Source organism: Carassius gibelio, chromosome A11, assembly GCF_023724105.1.
Source record: "Carassius gibelio isolate Cgi1373 ecotype wild population from Czech Republic chromosome A11, carGib1.2-hapl.c, whole genome shotgun sequence".
Lineage (NCBI taxonomy): Eukaryota > Metazoa > Chordata > Actinopteri > Cypriniformes > Cyprinidae > Carassius > Carassius gibelio.
The window spans coordinates 24,509,672-24,529,360 of NC_068381.1; the positions used below are offsets into that span (position 1 = coordinate 24,509,672).

General features: G+C 47.0%; 9 non-coding genes across 9 annotated transcripts; 1 reads left to right on the plus strand and 8 right to left on the minus strand.

The window, feature by feature from the left end:
- Positions 1–315: 315 nt before the first annotated feature.
- On the minus strand, positions 316–387 carry trnae-cuc (transfer RNA glutamic acid (anticodon CUC)). Its single transcript has one exon. It is a non-coding gene; the product is annotated as a tRNA-Glu (tRNA).
- A 1,872-nt stretch (positions 388–2,259) lies between these two features.
- trnae-cuc (transfer RNA glutamic acid (anticodon CUC)) lies at positions 2,260–2,331 on the minus strand. The gene has a single exon. It is a non-coding gene; the product is annotated as a tRNA-Glu (tRNA).
- Positions 2,332–5,079: 2,748 nt separating this feature from the next.
- On the minus strand, positions 5,080–5,151 carry trnae-cuc (transfer RNA glutamic acid (anticodon CUC)). Its single transcript has one exon. It is a non-coding gene; the product is annotated as a tRNA-Glu (tRNA).
- A 1,660-nt stretch (positions 5,152–6,811) lies between these two features.
- On the minus strand, positions 6,812–6,883 carry trnae-cuc (transfer RNA glutamic acid (anticodon CUC)). The gene has a single exon. It is a non-coding gene; the product is annotated as a tRNA-Glu (tRNA).
- A 5,937-nt stretch (positions 6,884–12,820) lies between these two features.
- On the minus strand, positions 12,821–12,892 carry trnae-cuc (transfer RNA glutamic acid (anticodon CUC)). The gene has a single exon. It is a non-coding gene; the product is annotated as a tRNA-Glu (tRNA).
- Positions 12,893–13,102: 210 nt separating this feature from the next.
- Positions 13,103–13,175, plus strand: trnah-aug (transfer RNA histidin (anticodon AUG)). Its single transcript has one exon. It is a non-coding gene; the product is annotated as a tRNA-His (tRNA).
- A 1,612-nt stretch (positions 13,176–14,787) lies between these two features.
- On the minus strand, positions 14,788–14,859 carry trnae-cuc (transfer RNA glutamic acid (anticodon CUC)). The gene has a single exon. It is a non-coding gene; the product is annotated as a tRNA-Glu (tRNA).
- A 1,637-nt stretch (positions 14,860–16,496) lies between these two features.
- On the minus strand, positions 16,497–16,568 carry trnae-cuc (transfer RNA glutamic acid (anticodon CUC)). Its single transcript has one exon. It is a non-coding gene; the product is annotated as a tRNA-Glu (tRNA).
- A 1,745-nt stretch (positions 16,569–18,313) lies between these two features.
- Positions 18,314–18,385, minus strand: trnae-cuc (transfer RNA glutamic acid (anticodon CUC)). Its single transcript has one exon. It is a non-coding gene; the product is annotated as a tRNA-Glu (tRNA).
- Between the last annotated feature and the right edge of the window lie 1,304 nt (positions 18,386–19,689).

The following is a 19,689-nucleotide window of genomic DNA, read 5'->3' on the forward strand; positions in this document are numbered from 1 at the left end:
TAACAAATACACGCATAACTTTATGTGACAGCGTGGATTCGAACCTACGATTTCCTGAATTTCTCGCGCTTCTCTTCCTCCCTCTCCCCTCTTCCCCCCCTTCTTATACAGACAATTGTTCCCCAGCTTTAGCTCAGCTGGTAGAGCGGAGGACTGTAGGTTGGAGTGTTGGCCATCCTTAGGTCGCTGGTTCAACTCCGGCTCGAAGGAGGTGTTTTTTTCATGTTCCCACCAATGTTTTGGCTTGGAGCTGGCTTTCTCACAGCTGTCAGCAGAGCTTGAATTCGCAGTCCACAATTGGAAGGCAAAAGAGCTTTCCCTGACCGGGAATCGAACCCGGGCCGCGGCGGTGAGAGCGCCGAATCCTAACCACTAGACCACCAGGGAGGGATGGTGGGCTAGAGGGCTCGTGGGCTGCTGGGCTGGTGGGCTGGAGGGCTGGAGGGCTGGAGGGCTGGAGGGCTGGTAGTCTGTTCTCCTGATAACAAGGTGAGAATGAGCAGACATCAATGCTTGCCACCGTCACATCGAAAACCAACAAGTCTGTAACAATCGGGGGTCTTTACTTTTGGTGGGCCAGTGGCGCAATGGATAACGCGTCTGACTACGGATCAGAAGATTCTAGGTTCGACTCCTGGCTGGCTCGCTCTGTGCTTGTTTTTCTCCGGCTTATTTTGTTGTTGTGTTTTTTTTCTCCAAAGTCCAAAAGAAAAGGCAACTCTCTAGGCATTCTTCTATTTTTTCCAAAAAAAGGCACATTCTGCACACCCATTCCGATGTCTAGGGGAGACACGGACATGCTTTGGTATTGCCATTCGTCTCACAAAATGCAGGCTGGTGGGCCAGTTGATTCTAGAAAGAACAATTTCATCGCTACTCTGTAACCGCTTTACTACTTTGAAGGGTGCAATGCCATGTGGTTTTGATGTCACAGGCTTGCCATTTTGAAGCCTTATCACTAATTGCCACCTGGACATTGAGAATAATTTGTAATCTGCATTAAACTGAATGAGCGAATAATCAGCAATTTTGCGGATTAAAAATTGGTCTCACTTTCATTATTAACCTCACAACATGTCAGTTTTGTACCTTGACAGACCGACGATAGGCAGTTTTTCCTCTAGATAACGGTTGCCATGTGTGTTTTCAGATGCATGACACAAGTATTTTCACCTGGACAAGACCTTAATTACCAGTTCGAGGTATAAATTCAGCAATCACAGGATTCTGGCCAAAAAACTGAACCATGGGTGAGTCAACAAACATGTCCCTTGAATGCATGCAACACTATATATTTCAGTAAACCGTCCCTTCGGATGATTCTTGTATTGCCAAATTATTATCACATTGTTACAGTCACACACCAAAAGCAACAGGCCACTACAAAACCCTGCGCCCACACTGGCCACATTTATGGAAAGTGGCCCACAAGCTTGTGGCCAGTTAAAGCTGGCCAGTTCCCATATGGTCTAGCAGTTAGGATTCCTGGTTTTCTCGTACGCAGCCAGGGGTTGACTCCAGTTTTTCCTCTAGATAAAGGTTGCCGTGTGTGTTTTCAAATGGATGACACGAGTATTTTCACTTGGACAAGAGCTTAATTACCAGTTTGAGGAATCAATTCTGCAATCACAGGAATCTGCCCAAATACACTGAACCCCCGGGTTGAGTGAAAAAACAGATTCCCTGAATGCATACAACACTATATAATTCAGAAAACCGTCCTTTTGGATAATTCTTGTTTTGCCAAATTATTATCACATTGTTACAGTCACAGAACTAAAGCAACAGGCCACTACAAGGTCCTGCGCCCACGCTGACCACATGTATGGAAAGTGCGCCAGAAGCCCATGGCCAGTTTAAAGTGTCCAGATCCCATATGGTCTAGCGGTTAGGATTCCTGGTTTTCACCCAGGCGGCCCGGGTTCAACTCCCGGTATGGGAATGCATGCTCCTTTTTGCTTCCCTCCTCAAAAATCCAGCAAATCTTCCTGCACCAGAAGTGACTTTTTGGCCAGCAGTAGAGCTACAGAACCCTGATATGTCGAGGTTCTGACTAGCCCTTAGCCCCTTCGATAGCTCAGCTGGTAGAGCGGAGGACTGTAGGTTGGAGTGTTGGCCATCCTTAGGTCGCTGGTTCAACTCCGGCTCGAAGGAGGTGTTTTTTTCATGTTCCCACCAATGTTTTGGCTTGGAGCTGGCTTTCTCACAGCTGTCAGCAGAGCTTGAATTCGCAGTCCACAATTGGAAGGCAAAAGAGCTTTCCCTGACCGGGAATCGAACCCGGGCCGCGGCGGTGAGAGCGCCGAATCCTAACCACTAGACCACCAGGGAGGGATGGTGGGCTGGAGGGCTCGTGGGCTGCTGGGCTGGTGGGCTGGAGGGCTGGAGGGCTGGAGGGCTGGTAGTCTGTTCTCCTGATAACAAGGTGAGAATGAGCAGACATCAATGCTTGCCACCGTCACATCGAAAACCAACAAGTCTGTAACAATCGGGGGTCTTTACTTTTGGTGGGCCAGTGGCGCAATGGATAACGCGTCTGACTACGGATCAGAAGATTCTAGGTTCGACTCCTGGCTGGCTCGCTCTGTGCTTGTTTTTCTCCGGCTTATTTTGTTGTTGTGTTTTTTTTCTCCAAAGTCCAAAAGAAAAGGCAACTCTCTAGGCATTCTTCTATTTTTTCCAAAAAAAGGCACATTCTGCACACCCATTCCGATGTCTAGGGGAGACACGGACATGCAGTCTCACAAAATGCAGGCTGGTGGGCCAGTTGATTCTAGAATGAACAATTTCATCGCTACTCTGTAACCGCTTTACTACTTTGAAGGGTGCAATGCCATGTGGTTTTGATGTCACAGGCTTGCCATTTTGAAGCCTTATCACTAATTGCCACCTGGACATTGAGAATAATTTGTAATCTGCATTAAACTGAACGAGCGAATAATCAGCATATTAAAAATTGGTCTCACTTTCATTATTAACCTCACAACATGTCAGTTTTGTACCTTGACAGACCGACGATAGGCAGTTTTTCCTCTAGATAACGGTTGCCATGTGTGTTTTCAGATGCATGACACAAGTATTTTCACCTGGACAAGACCTTAATTACCAGTTCGAGGTATAAATTCAGCAATCACAGGATTCTGGCCAAAAAACTGAACCATGTGTGAGTCAACAAACATGTCCCTTGAATGCATGCAACACTATATATTTCAGTAAACCGTCCCTTCGGATGATTCTTGTATTGCCAAATTATTATCACATTGTTACAGTCACACACCAAAAGCAACAGGCCACTACAAAACCCTGCGCCCACACTGGCCACATTTATGGAAAGTGGCCCACAAGCTTGTGGCCAGTTAAAGCTGGCCAGTTCCCATATGGGCTGGAGGGCTCGTGGGCTGGTGGGCAGGAGGGCTGGAGGGCTCGTGGGCTGGAGGGCTCGTGGGCTGGTGGGCTGGTGGGCTGGTGGGCTGGTGGGCTGGAGGGCTGGTAGTCTGTTCTCCTGATAACAAGGTGAGAATGAGCAGACATCAATGCTTGCCACCGTCACATCGAAAACCAACAAGTCTGTAACAATCGGGGGTCTTTACTAATGGTGGGCCAGTGGCGCAATGGATAACGCGTCTGACTACGGATCAGAAGATTCTAGGTTCGACTCCTGGCTGGCTCGCTCTGTGCTTGTTTTTCTCCGGCTTATTTTGTTGTTGTGTTTTTTTTCTCCAAAGTCCAAAAGAAAAGGCAACTCTCTAGGCATTCTTCTATTTTTTCCAAAAAAAGGCACATTCTGCACACCCATTCCGATGTCTAGGGGAGACACGGACATGCTTTGGTATTGCCATTCGTCTCACAAAATGCAGGCTGGTGGGCCAGTTGATTCTAGAAAGAACAATTTCATCGCTACTCTGTAACCGCTTTACTACTTTGAAGGGTGCAATGCCATGTGGTTTTGATGTCACAGGCTTGCCATTTTGAAGCCTTATCACTAATTGCCACCTGGACATTGAGAATAATTTGTAATCTGCATTAAACTGAACGAGCGAATAATCAGCAATTTTGCGGATTAAAAATTGGTCTCACTTTCATTATTAACCTCACAACATGTCAGTTTTGTACCTTGACAGAAACCGTCCCTTCGGATGATTCTTGTATTGCCAAATTATTATCACATTGTTACAGTCACACACCAAAAGCAACAGGCCACTACAAAACCCTGCGCCCACACTGGCCACATTTATGGAAAGTGGCCCACAAGCTTGTGGCCAGTTAAAGCTGGCCAGTTCCCATATGGTCTAGCAGTTAGGATTCCTGGTTTTCTCGTACGCAGCCAGGGGTTGACTCCAGTTTTTCCTCTAGATAAAGGTTGCCGTGTGTGTTTTCAAATGGATGACATGAGTATTTTCACTTGGACAAGAGCTTAATTACCAGTTTGAGGAATCAATTCTGCAATCACAGGAATCTGCCCAAATACACTGAACCCCCGGGTTGAGTGAAAAAACAGATTCCCTGAATGCATACAACACTATATAATTCAGAAAACCGTCCTTTTGGATAATTCTTGTTTTGCCAAATTATTATCACATTGTTACAGTCACAGAACTAAAGCAACAGGCCACTACAAGGTCCTGCGCCCACGCTGACCACATGTATGGAAAGTGCGCCAGAAGCCCATGGCCAGTTTAAAGTGTCCAGATCCCATATGGTCTAGCGGTTAGGATTCCTGGTTTTCACCCAGGCGGCCCGGGTTCAACTCCCGGTATGGGAATGCATGCTCCTTTTTGCTTCCCTCCTCAAAAATCCAGCAAATCTTCCTGCACCAGAAGTGACTTTTTGGCCAGCAGTAGAGCTACAGAACCCTGATATGTCGAGGTTCTGACTAGCCCTTAGCCCCTTCGATAGCTCAGCTGGTAGAGCGGAGGACTGTAGGTTGGAGTGTTGGCCATCCTTAGGTCGCTGGTTCAACTCCGGCTCGAAGGAGGTGTTTTTTTCATGTTCCCACCAATGTTTTGGCTTGGAGCTGGCTTTCTCACAGCTGTCAGCAGAGCTTGAATTCGCAGTCCACAATTGGAAGGCAAAAGAGCTTTCCCTGACCGGGAATCGAACCCGGGCCGCGGCGGTGAGAGCGCCGAATCCTAACCACTAGACCACCAGGGAGGGATGGTGGGCTGGAGGGCTCGTGGGCTGCTGGGCTGGTGGGCTGGAGGGCTGGAGGGCTGGAGGGCTGGTAGTCTGTTCTCCTGATAACAAGGTGAGAATGAGCAGACATCAATGCTTGCCACCGTCACATCGAAAACCAACAAGTCTGTAACAATCGGGGGTCTTTACTTTTGGTGGGCCAGTGGCGCAATGGATAACGCGTCTGACTACGGATCAGAAGATTCTAGGTTCGACTCCTGGCTGGCTCGCTCTGTGCTTGTTTTTCTCCGGCTTATTTTGTTGTTGTGTTTTTTTTCTCCAAAGTCCAAAAGAAAAGGCAACTCTCTAGGCATTCTTCTATTTTTTCCAAAAAAAGGCACATTCTGCACACCCATTCCGATGTCTAGGGGAGACACGGACATGCTTTGGTATTGCCATTCGTCTCACAAAATGCAGGCTGGTGGGCCAGTTGATTCTAGAATGAACAATTTCATCGCTACTCTGTAACCGCTTTACTACTTTGAAGGGTGCAATGCCATGTGGTTTTGATGTCACAGGCTTGCCATTTTGAAGCCTTATCACTAATTGCCACCTGGACATTGGGAATAATTTGTAATCTGCATTAAACTGAACGAGCGAATAATCAGCAATTTTGCGGATTAAAAATTGGTCTCACTTTCATTATTAACCTCACAACATGTCAATTTTGTACCTTGACAGAAACCGTCCCTTCGGATGATTCTTGTATTGCCAAATTATTATCACATTGTTACAGTCACACACCAAAAGCAACAGGCCACTACAAAACCCTGCGCCCACACTGGCCACATTTATGGAAAGTGGCCCACAAGCTTGTGGCCAGTTAAAGCTGGCCAGTTCCCACATGGTCTAGCAGTTAGGATTCCTGGTTTTCTCGTACGCAGCCAGGGGTTGACTCCAGTTTTTCCTCTAGATAAAGGTTGCCGTGTGTGTTTTCAAATGGATGACATGAGTATTTTCACTTGGACAAGAGCTTAATTACCAGTTTGAGGAATCAATTCTGCAATCACAGGAATCTGCCCAAATACACTGAACCCCCGGGTTGAGTGAAAAAACAGATTCCCTGAATGCATACAACACTATATAATTCAGAAAACCGTCCTTTTGGATAATTCTTGTTTTGCCAAATTATTATCACATTGTTACAGTCACAGAACTAAAGCAACAGGCCACTACAAGGTCCTGCGCCCACGCTGACCACATGTATGGAAAGTGCGCCAGAAGCCCATGGCCAGTTTAAAGTGTCCAGATCCCATATGGTCTAGCGGTTAGGATTCCTGGTTTTCACCCAGGCGGCCCGGGTTCAACTCCCGGTATGGGAATGCATGCTCCTTTTTGCTTCCCTCCTCAAAAATCCAGCAAATCTTCCTGCACCAGAAGTGACTTTTTGGCCAGCAGTAGAGCTACAGAACCCTGATATGTCGAGGTTCTGACTAGCCCTTAGCCCCTTCGATAGCTCAGCTGGTAGAGCGGAGGACTGTAGGTTGGAGTGTTGGCCATCCTTAGGTCGCTGGTTCAACTCCGGCTCGAAGGAGGTGTTTTTTTCATGTTCCCACCAATGTTTTGGCTTGGAGCTGGCTTTCTCACAGCTGTCAGCAGAGCTTGAATTCGCAGTCCACAATTGGAAGGCAAAAGAGCTTTCCCTGACCGGGAATCGAACCCGGGCCGCGGCGGTGAGAGCGCCGAATCCTAACCACTAGACCACCAGGGAGGGATGGTGGGCTGGAGGGCTCGTGGGCTGCTGGGCTGGTGGGCTGGAGGGCTGGAGGGCTGGAGGGCTGGAGGGCTGGTAGTCTGTTCTCCTGATAACAAGGTGAGAATGAGCAGACATCAATGCTTGCCACCGTCACATCGAAAACCAACAAGTCTGTAACAATCGGGGGTCTTTACTTTTGGTGGGCCAGTGGCGCAATGGATAACGCGTCTGACTACGGATCAGAAGATTCTAGGTTCGACTCCTGGCTGGCTCGCTCTGTGCTTGTTTTTCTCCGGCTTATTTTGTTGTTGTGTTTTTTTTCTCCAAAGTCCAAAAGAAAAGGCAACTCTCTAGGCATTCTTCTATTTTTTCCAAAAAAAGGCACATTCTGCACACCCATTCCGATGTCTAGGGGAGACACGGACATGCTTTGGTATTGCCATTCGTCTCACAAAATGCAGGCTGGTGGGCCAGTTGATTCTAGAATGAACAATTTCATCGCTACTCTGTAACCGCTTTACTACTTTGAAGGGTGCAATGCCATGTGGTTTTGATGTCACAGGCTTGCCATTTTGAAGCCTTATCACTAATTGCCACCTGGACATTGAGAATAATTTGTAATCTGCATTAAACTGAACGAGCGAATAATCAGCATATTAAAAATTGGTCTCACTTTCATTATTAACCTCACAACATGTCAGTTTTGTACCTTGACAGACCGACGATAGGCAGTTTTTCCTCTAGATAACGGTTGCCATGTGTGTTTTCAGATGCATGACACAAGTATTTTCACCTGGACAAGACCTTAATTACCAGTTCGAGGTATAAATTCAGCAATCACAGGATTCTGGCCAAAAAACTGATCCATGTGTGAGTCAACAAACATGTCCCTTGAATGCATGCAACACTATATATTTCAGTAAACCGTCCCTTCGGATGATTCTTGTATTGCCAAATTATTATCACATTGTTACAGTCACACACCAAAAGCAACAGGCCACTACAAAACCCTGCGCCCACACTGGCCACATTTATGGAAAGTGGCCCACAAGCTTGTGGCCAGTTAAAGCTGGCCAGTTCCCATATGGTCTAGCAGTTAGGATTCCTGGTTTTCTTGTACGCAGCCAGGGGTTGACTCCAGTTTTTCCTCTAGATAAAGGTTGCCGTGTGTGTTTTCAAATGGATGACACGAGTATTTTCACTTGGACAAGAGCTTAATTACCAGTTTGAGGAATCAATTCTGCAATCACAGGAATCTGCCCAAATACACTGAACGCCCGGGTTGAGTGAAAAAACAGATTCCCTGAATGCATACAACACTATATAATTCAGAAAACCGTCCTTTTGCATAATTCTTAATTCATAATTCAGCTGGAGGGCTCGTGGGCTGGTGGGCTGGTGGGCTGGAGGGCTGGTAGTCTGTTCTCCTGATAACAAGGTGAGAATGAGCAGACATCAATGCTTGCCACCGTCACATCGAAAACCAACAAGTCTGTAACAATTCCACAATTGGAAGGCAAAAGAGCTTTCCCTGACCGGGAATCGAACCCGGGCTGCGGCGGTGTAGGCTCAGCTGGTAGAGCGGAGGACTGTAGGTTGGAGTGTTGGCCATCCTTAGGTCGCTGGTTCAACTCCGGCTCGAAGGAGGTGTTTTTTTCATGTTCCCACCAATGTTTTGGCTTGGAGCTGGCTTTCTCACAGCTGTCAGCAGAGCTTGAATTCGCAGTGCACAATTGGAAGGCAAAAGAGCTTTCCCTGACCGGGAATCGAACCCTGGCCGCGGCGGTGAGAGCGCCGAATCCTAACCACTAGACCACCAGGAATGGATGGTGGGCTGGAGGGCTCGTGGGCTGGAGGGCTCGTGGGCTGGTGGGCAGGAGGGCTGGAGGGCTCGTGGGCTGGTGGGCTGGTGGGCTGGTGGGCTGGAGGGCTGGTAGTCTGTTCTCCTGATAACAAGGTGAGAATGAGCAGACATCAATGCTTGCCACCGTCACATCGAAAACCAACAAGTCTGTAACAATCGGGGGTCTTTACTAATGGTGGGCCAGTGGCGCAATGGATAACGCGTCTGACTACGGATCAGAAGATTCTAGGTTCGACTCCTGGCTGGCTCGCTCTGTGCTTGTTTTTCTCCGGCTTATTTTGTTGTTGTGTTTTTTTTCTCCAAAGTCCAAAAGAAAAGGCAACTCTCTAGGCATTCTTCTATTTTTTCCAAAAAAAGGCACATTCTGCACACCCATTCCGATGTCTAGGGGAGACACGGACATGCTTTGGTATTGCCATTCGTCTCACAAAATGCAGGCTGGTGGGCCAGTTGATTCTAGAAAGAACAATTTCATCGCTACGCTGTAACCGCTTTACTACTTTGAAGGGTGCAATGCCATGTGGTTTTGATGTCACAGGCTTGCCATTTTGAAGCCTTATCACTAATTGCCACCTGGACATTGAGAATAATTTGTAATCTGCATTAAACTGAACGAGCGAATAATCAGCATATTAAAAATTGGTCTCACTTTCATTATTAACCTCACAACATGTCAGTTTTGTACCTTGACAGACCGACGATAGGCAGTTTTTCCTCTAGATAACGGTTGCCATGTGTGTTTTCAGATGCATGACACAAGTATTTTCACCTGGACAAGACCTTAATTACCAGTTCGAGGTATAAATTCAGCAATCACAGGATTCTGGCCAAAAAACTGAACCATGTGTGAGTCAACAAACATGTCCCTTGAATGCATGCAACACTATATATTTCAGTAAACCGTCCCGTCGGATGATTCTTGTATTGCCAAATTATTATCACATTGTTACAGTCACACACCAAAAGCAACAGGCCACTACAAAACCCTGCGCCCACACTGGCCACATTTATGGAAAGTGGCCCACAAGCTTGTGGCCAGTTAAAGCTGGCCAGTTCCCATATGGTCTAGCAGTTAGGATTCCTGGTTTTCTTGTACGCAGCCAGGGGTTGACTCCAGTTTTTCCTCTAGATAAAGGTTGCCGTGTGTGTTTTCAAATGGATGACACGAGTATTTTCACTTGGACAAGAGCTTAATTACCAGTTTGAGGAATCAATTCTGCAATCACAGGATTCTGGCCAAAAAACTGAACCTTGTGTGAGTCAACAAACATGTCCCTTGAATGCATGCAACACTATATATTTCAGTAAACCGTCCCTTCGGATGATTCTTGTATTGCCAAATTATTATCACATTGTTACAGTCACACACCAAAAGCAACAGGCCACTACAAAACCCTGCGCCCACACTGGCCACATTTATGGAAAGTGGCCCACAAGCTTGTGGCCAGTTAAAGCTGGCCAGTTCCCATATGGTCTAGCAGTTAGGATTCCTGGTTTTCTTGTACGCAGCCAGGGGTTGACTCCAGTTTTTCCTCTAGATAAAGGTTGCCGTGTGTGTTTTCAAATGGATGACACGAGTATTTTCACTTGGACAAGAGCTTAATTACCAGTTTGAGGAATCAATTCTGCAATCACAGGAATCTGCCCAAATACACTGAACCCCCGGGTTGAGTGAAAAAACAGATTCCCTGAATGCATACAACACTATATAATTCAGAAAACCGTCCTTTTGCATAATTCTTGTTTTGCCAAATTATTATCACATTGTTACAGTCACAGAACTAAAGCAACAGGCCACTACAAGGTCCTTCGCCCACGCTGACCACATGTATGGAAAGTGCGCCAGAAGCCCATGGCCAGTTTAAAGTGTCCAAATCCCATATGGTCTAGCGGTTAGGATTCCTGGTTTTCTCCCAGGCGGCCCGGGTTCAACTCCCGGTATGGGAATGCATGCTCCTTTTTGCTTCCCTCCTCAAAAATCCAGCAAATCTTCCTGCACCAGAAGTGACTTTTTGGCCAGCAGTAGAGCTACAGAACCCTGATATGTCGAGGTTCTGACTAGCCCTTAGCCCCTTCGATAGCTCAGCTGGTAGAGCGGAGGACTGTAGGTTGGAGTGTTGGCCATCCTTAGGTCGCTGGTTCAACTCCGGCTCGAAGGAGGTGTTTTTTTCATGTTCCCACCAATGTTTTGGCTTGGAGCTGGCTTTCTCACAGCTGTCAGCAGAGCTTGAATTCGCAGTCCACAATTGGAAGGCAAAAGAGCTTTCCCTGACCGGGAATCGAACCCGGGCTGCGGCGGTGAGAGCGCCGAATCCTAACCACTAGACCACCAGGGATGGATGGTGGGCTGGAGGGCTCGTGGGCTGGTGGGCAGAAGGGCTGGAGGGCTCGTGGGCTGGTGGGCTGGTGGGCTGGAGGGCTGGTAGTCTGTTCTCCTGATAACAAGGTGAGAATGAGCAGACATCAATGCTTGCCACCGTCACATCGAAAACCAACAAGTCTGTAACAATCGGGGGTCTTTACTAATGGTGGGCCAGTGGCGCAATGGATAACGCGTCTGACTACGGATCAGAAGATTCTAGGTTCGACTCCTGGCTGGCTCGCTCTGTGCTTGTTTTTCTCCGGCTTATTTTGTTGTTGTGTTTTTTTTCTCCAAAGTCCAAAAGAAAAGGCAACTCTCTAGGCATTCTTCTATTTTTTCCAAAAAAAGGCACATTCTGAACACCCATTCCGATGTCTAGGGGAGACACGGACATGCTTTGGTATTGCCATTCGTCTCACAAAATGCAGGCTGGTGGGCCAGTTGATTCTAGAAAGAACAATTTCATCGCTACTCTGTAACCGCTTTACTACTTTGAAGGGTGCAATGCCATGTGGTTTTGATGTCACAGGCTTGCCATTTTGAAGCCTTATCACTAATTGCCACCTGGACATTGAGAATAATTTGTAATCTGCATTAAACTGAACGAGCGAATAATCAGCAATTTTGCGGATTAAAAATTGGTCTCACTTTCATTATTAACCTCACAACATGTCAGTTTTGTACCTTGACAGACCGACGATAGGCAGTTTTTCCTCTAGATAACGGTTGCCATGTGTGTTTTCAGATGCATGACACAAGTATTTTCACCTGGACAAGACCTTAATTACCAGTTCGAGGTATAAATTCAGCAATCACAGGATTCTGGCCAAAAAACTGAACCATGTGTGAGTCAACAAACATGTCCCTTGAATGCATGCAACACTATATATTTCAGTAAACCGTCCCTTCGGATGATTCTTGTATTGCCAAATTATTATCACATTGTTACAGTCACACACCAAAAGCAACAGGCCACTACAAAACCCTGCGCCCACACTGGCCACATTTATGGAAAGTGGCCCACAAGCTTGTGGCCAGTTAAAGCTGGCCAGTTCCCATATGGTCTAGCAGTTAGGATTCCTGGTTTTCTTGTACGCAGCCAGGGGTTGACTCCAGTTTTTCCTCTAGATAAAGGTTGCCGTGTGTGTTTTCAAATGGATGACACGAGTATTTTCACTTGGACAAGAGCTTAATTACCAGTTTGAGGAATCAATTCTGCAATCACAGGAATCTGCCCAAATACACTGAACCCCCGGGTTGAGTGAAAAAACAGATTCCCTGAATGCATACAACACTATATAATTCAGAAAACCGTCCTTTTGCATAATTCTTAATTCATAATTCAGCTGGAGGGCTCGTGGGCTGGTGGGCTGGTGGGCTGGAGGGCTGGTAGTCTGTTCTCCTGATAACAAGGTGAGAATGAGCAGACATCAATGCTTGCCACCGTCACATCGAAAACCAACAAGTCTGTAACAATTCCACAATTGGAAGGCAAAAGAGCTTTCCCTGACCGGGAATCGAACCCGGGCTGCGGCGGTGTAGGCTCAGCTGGTAGAGCGGAGGACTGTAGGTTGGAGTGTTGGCCATCCTTAGGTCGCTGGTTCAACTCCGGCTCGAAGGAGGTGTTTTTTTCATGTTCCCACCAATGTTTTGGCTTGGAGCTGGCTTTCTCACAGCTGTCAGCAGAGCTTGAATTCGCAGTCCACAATTGGAAGGCAAAAGAGCTTTCCCTGACCGGGAATCGAACCCGGGCCGCGGCGGTGAGAGCGCCGAATCCTAACCACTAGACCACCAGGGATGGATGGTGGGCTGGAGGGCTCGTGGGCTGGAGGGCTCGTGGGCTGGTGGGCAGGAGGGCTGGAGGGCTCGTGGGCTGGTGGGCTGGTGGGCTGGAGGGCTGGTAGTCTGTTCTCCTGATAACAAGGTGAGAATGAGCAGACATCAATGCTTGCCACCGTCACATCGAAAACCAACAAGTCTGTAACAATCGGGGGTCTTTACTAATGGTGGGCCAGTGGCGCAATGGATAACGCGTCTGACTATGGATCAGAAGATTCTAGGTTCGACTCCTGGCTGGCTCGCTCTGTGCTTGTTTTTCTCCGGCTTATTTTGTTGTTGTGTTTTTTTTCTCCAAAGTCCAAAAGAAAAGGCAACTCTCTAGGCATTCTTCTATTTTTTCCAAAAAAAGGCACATTCTGCACACCCATTCCGATGTCTAGGGGAGACACGGACATGCTTTGGTATTGCCATTCGTCTCACAAAATGCAGGCTGGTGGGCCAGTTGATTCTAGAAAGAACAATTTCATCGCTACTCTGTAACCGCTTTACTACTTTGAAGGGTGCAATGCCATGTGGTTTTGATGTCACAGGCTTGCCATTTTGAAGCCTTATCACTAATTGCCACCTGGACATTGAGAATAATTTGTAATCTGCATTAAACTGAACGAGCGAATAATCAGCAATTTTGCGGATTAAAAATTGGTCTCACTTTCATTATTAACCTCACAACATGTCAGTTTTGTACCTTGACAGACCGACGATAGGCAGTTTTTCCTCTAGATAACGGTTGCCATGTGTGTTTTCAGATGCATGACACAAGTATTTTCACCTGGACAAGACCTTAATTACCAGTTCGAGGTATAAATTCAGCAATCACAGGATTCTGGCCAAAAAACTGAACCATGTGTGAGTCAACAAACATGTCCCTTGAATGCATGCAACACTATATATTTCAGTAAACCGTCCCTTCGGATGATTCTTGTATTGCCAAATTATTATCACATTGTTACAGTCACACACCAAAAGCAACAGGCCACTACAAAACCCTGCGCCCACACTGGCCACATTTATGGAAAGTGGCCCACAAGCTTGTGGCCAGTTAAAGCTGGCCAGTTCCCATATGGTCTAGCAGTTAGGATTCCTGGTTTTCTCGTACGCAGCCAGGGGTTGACTCTAGTTTTTCCTCTAGATAAAGGTTGCCGTGTGTGTTTTCAAATGGATGACACGAGTATTTTCACTTGGACAAGAGCTTAATTACCAGTTTGAGGAATCAATTCTGCAATCACAGGAATCTGCCCAAATACACTGAACCCCCGGGTTGAGTGAAAAAACAGATTCCCTGAATGCATACAACACTATATAATTCAGAAAACCGTCCTTTTGGATAATTCTTGTTTTGCCAAATTATTATCACATTGTTACAGTCACAGAACTAAAGCAACAGGCCACTACAAGGTCCTGCGCCCACGCTGACCACATGTATGGAAAGTGCGCCAGAAGCCCATGGCCAGTTTAAAGTGTCCAGATCCCATATGGTCTAGCGGTTAGGATTCCTGGTTTTCACCCAGGCGGCCCGGGTTCAACTCCCGGTATGGGAATGCATGCTCCTTTTTGCTTCCCTCCTCAAAAATCCAGCAAATCTTCCTGCACCAGAAGTGACTTTTTGGCCAGCAGTAGAGCTACAGAACCCTGATATGTCGAGGTTCTGACTAGCCCTTAGCCCCTTCGATAGCTCAGCTGGTAGAGCGGAGGACTGTAGGTTGGAGTGTTGGCCATCCTTAGGTCGCTGGTTCAACTCCGGCTCGAAGGAGGTGTTTTTTCATGTTCCCACCAATGTTTTGGCTTGGAGCTGGCTTTCTCACAGCTGTCAGCAGAGCTTGAATTCGCAGTCCACAATTGGAAGGCAAAAGAGCTTTCCCTGACCGGGAATCGAACCCGGGCCGCGGCGGTGAGAGCGCCGAATCCTAACCACTAGACCACCAGGGAGGGATGGTGGGCTGGAGGGCTCGTGGGCTGCTGGGCTGGTGGGCTGGAGGGCTGGAGGGCTGGTAGTCTGTTCTCCTGATAACAAGGTGAGAATGAGCAGACATCAATGCTTGCCACCGTCACATCGAAAACCAACAACTCTGTAACAATCGGGGGTCTTTACTTTTGGTGGGCCAGTGGCGCAATGGATAACGCGTCTGACTACGGATCAGAAGATTCTAGGTTCGACTCCTGGCTGGCTCGCTCTGTGCTTGTTTTTCTCCGGCTTATTTTGTTGTTGTGTTTTTTTTCTCCAAAGTCCAAAAGAAAAGGCAACTCTCTAGGCATTCTTCTATTTTTTCCAAAAAAAGGCACATTCTGCACACCCATTCCGATGTCTAGGGGAGACACGGACATGCAGTCTCACAAAATGCAGGCTGGTGGGCCAGTTGATTCTAGAATGAACAATTTCATCGCTACTCTGTAACCGCTTTACTACTTTGAAGGGTGCAATGCCATGTGGTTTTGATGTCACAGGCTTGCCATTTTGAAGCCTTATCACTAATTGCCACCTGGACATTGAGAATAATTTGTAATCTGCATTAAACTGAACGAGCGAATAATCAGCAATTTTGCGGATTAAAAATTGGTCTCACTTTCATTATTAACCTCACAACATGTCAGTTTTGTACCTTGACAGAAACCGTCCCTTCGGATGATTCTTGTATTGCCAAATTATTATCACATTGTTACAGTCACACACCAAAAGCAACAGGCCACTACAAAACCCTGCGCCCACACTGGCCACATTTATGGAAAGTGGCCCACAAGCTTGTGGCCAGTTAAAGCTGGCCAGTTCCCATATGGTCTAGCAGTTAGGATTCCTGGTTTTCTCGTACGCAGCCAGGGGTTGACTCCAGTTTTTCCTCTAGATAAAGGTTGCCGTGTGTGTTTTCAAATGGATGACACGAGTATTTTCACTTGGACAAGAGCTTAATTACCAGTTTGAGGAATCAATTCTGCAATCACAGGAATCTGCCCAAATACACTGAACCCCCGGGTTGAGTGAAAAAACAGATTCCCTGAATGCATACAACACTATATAATTCAGAAAACCGTCCTTTTGGATAATTCTTGTTTTGCCAAATTATTATCACATTGTTACAGTCACAGAACTAAAGCAACAGGCCACTACAAGGTCCTGCGCCCACGCTGACCACATGTATGGAAAGTGCGCCAGAAGCCCATGGCCAGTTTAAAGTGTCCAGATCCCATATGGTCTAGCGGTTAGGATTCCTGGTTTTCACCCAGGCGGCCCGGGTTCAACTTCCGGTATGGGAATGCATGCTCCTTTTCGCTTCCCTCCTCAAAAATCCAGCAAATCTTCCTGCACCAGAAGTGACTTTTTGGCCAGCAGTAGAGCTACAGAACCCTGATATGTCGAGGTTCTGACTAGCCCTTAGCCCCTTCGATAGCTCAGCTGGTAGAGCGGAGGACTGTAGGTTGGAGTGTTGGCCATCCTTAGGTCGCTGGTTCAACTCCGGCTCGAAGGAGGTGTTTTTTTCATGTTCCCACCAATGTTTTGGCTTGGAGCTGGCTTTCTCACAGCTGTCAGCAGAGCTTGAATTCGCAGTCCACAATTGGAAGGCAAAAGAGCTTTCCCTGACCGGGAATCGAACCCGGGCCGCGGCGGTGAGAGCGCCGAATCCTAACCACTAGACCACCAGGGAGGGATGGTGGGCTGGAGGGCTCGTGGGCTGCTGGGCTGGTGGGCTGGAGGGCTGGAGGGCTGGAGGGCTGGTAGTCTGTTCTCCTGATAACAAGGTGAGAATGAGCAGACATCAATGCTTGCCACCGTCACATCGAAAACCAACAAGTCTGTAACAATCGGGGGTCTTTACTTTTGGTGGGCCAGTGGCGCAATGGATAACGCGTCTGACTACGGATCAGAAGATTCTAGGTTCGACTCCTGGCTGGCTCGCTCTGTGCTTGTTTTTCTCCGGCTTATTTTGTTGTTGTGTTTTTTTTCTCCAAAGTCCAAAAGAAAAGGCAACTCTCTAGGCATTCTTCTATTTTTTCCAAAAAAAGGCACATTCTGCACACCCATTCCGATGTCTAGGGGAGACACGGACATGCTTTGGTATTGCCATTCGTCTCACAAAATGCAGGCTGGTGGGCCAGTTGATTCTAGAATGAACAATTTCATCGCTACTCTGTAACCGCTTTACTACTTTGAAGGGTGCAATGCCATGTGGTTTTGATGTCACAGGCTTGCCATTTTGAAGCCTTATCACTAATTGCCACCTGGACATTGAGAATAATTTGTAATCTGCATTAAACTGAACGAGCGAATAATCAGCATATTAAAAATTGGTCTCACTTTCATTATTAACCTCACAACATGTCAGTTTTGTACCTTGACAGACCGACGATAGGCAGTTTTTCCTCTAGATAACGGTTGCCATGTGTGTTTTCAGATGCATGACACAAGTATTTTCACCTGGACAAGACCTTAATTACCAGTTCGAGGTATAAATTCAGCAATCACAGGATTCTGGCCAAAAAACTGAACCATGTGTGAGTCAACAAACATGTCCCTTGAATGCATGCAACACTATATATTTCAGTAAACCGTCCCGTCGGATGATTCTTGTATTGCCAAATTATTATCACATTGTTACAGTCACACACCAAAAGCAACAGGCCACTACAAAACCCTGCGCCCACACTGGCCACATTTATGGAAAGTGGCCCACAAGCTTGTGGCCAGTTAAAGCTGGCCAGTTCCCATATGGTCTAGCAGTTAGGATTCCTGGTTTTCTTGTACGCAGCCAGGGGTTGACTCCAGTTTTTCCTCTAGATAAAGGTTGCCGTGTGTGTTTTCAAATGGATGACACGAGTATTTTCACTTGGACAAGAGCTTAATTACCAGTTTGAGGAATCAATTCTGCAATCACAGGAATCTGCCCAAATACACTGAACCCCCGGGTTGAGTGAAAAAACAGATTCCCTGAATGCATACAACACTATATAATTCAGAAAACCGTCCTTTTGCATAATTCTTAATTCATAATTCAGCTGGAGGGCTCGTGGGCTGGTGGGCTGGTGGGCTGGTGGGCTGGAGGGCTGGAGGGCTGGTAGTCTGTTCTCCTGATAACAAGGTGAGAATGAGCAGACATCAATGCTTGCAACCGTCACATCGAAAACCAACAAGTCTGTAACAATTCCACAATTGGAAGGCAAAAGAGCTTTCCCTGACCGGGAATCGAACCCGGGCTGCGGCGGTGTAGGCTCAGCTGGTAGAGCGGAGGACTGTAGGTTGGAGTGTTGGCCATCCTTAGGTCGCTGGTTCAACTCCGGCTCGAAGGAGGTGTTTTTTTTCATGTTCCCACCAATGTTTTGGCTTGGAGCTGGCTTTCTCACAGCTGTCAGCAGAGCTTGAATTCGCAGTCCACAATTGGAAGGCAAAAGAGCTTTCCCTGACCGGGAATCGAACCCGGGCCGCGGCGGTGAGAGCGCCGAATCCTAACCACTAGACCACCAGGGATGGATGGTGGGCTGGAGGGCTCGTGGGCTGGTGGGCAGGAGGGCTGGAGGGCTCGTGGGCTGGTGGGCTGGTGGGCAGGAGGGCTGGAGGGCTCGTGGGCTGGTGGGCTGGTGGGCTGGTAGTCTGTTCTCCTGATAACAAGGTGAGAATGAGCAGACATCAATGCTTGCCACCGTCACATCGAAAACCAACAAGTCTGTAACAATTCCACAATTGGAAGGCAAAAGAGCTTTCCCTGACCGGGAATCGAACCCGGGCTGCGGCGGTGAGAGCGCCGAATCCTATTTTTTCCAAAAAAAGGCACATTCTGCACACCCATTCCGATGTCTAGGGGAGACACGGACATGCTTTGGTATTGCCATTCGTCTCACAAAATGCAGGCTGGTGGGCCAGTTGATTCTAGAATGAACAATTTCATCGCTACTCTGTAACCGCTTTACTACTTTGAAGGGTGCAATGCCATGTGGTTTTGATGTCACAGGCTTGCCATTTTGAAGCCTTATCACTAATTGCCACCTGGACATTGAGAATAATTTGTAATCTGCATTAAACTGAACGAGCGAATAATCAGCATATTAAAAATTGGTCTCACTTTCATTATTAACCTCACAACATGTCAGTTTTGTACCTTGACAGACCGACGATAGGCAGTTTTTCCTCTAGATAACGGTTGCCATGTGTGTTTTCAGATGCATGACACAAGTATTTTCACCTGGACAAGACCTTAATTACCAGTTCGAGGTATAAATTCAGCAATCACAGGATTCTGGCCAAAAAACTGAACCTTGTGTGAGTCAACAAACATGTCCCTTGAATGCATGCAACACTATATATTTCAGTAAACCGTCCCTTCGGATGATTCTTGTATTGCCAAATTATTATCACATTGTTACAGTCACACACCAAAAGCAACAGGCCACTACAAAACCCTGCGCCCACACTGGCCACATTTATGGAAAGTGGCCCACAAGCTTGTGGCCAGTTAAAGCTGGCCAGTTCCCATATGGTCTAGCAGTTAGGATTCCTGGTTTTCTTGTACGCAGCCAGGGGTTGACTCCAGTTTTTCCTCTAGATAAAGGTTGCCGTGTGTGTTTTCAAATGGATGACACGAGTATTTTCACTTGGACAAGAGCTTAATTACCAGTTTGAGGAATCAATTCTGCAATCACAGGAATCTGCCCAAATACACTGAACCCCCGGGTTGAGTGAAAAAACAGATTCCCTGAATGCATACAACACTATATAATTCAGAAAACCGTCCTTTTGCATAATTCTTGTTTTGCCAAATTATTATCACATTGTTA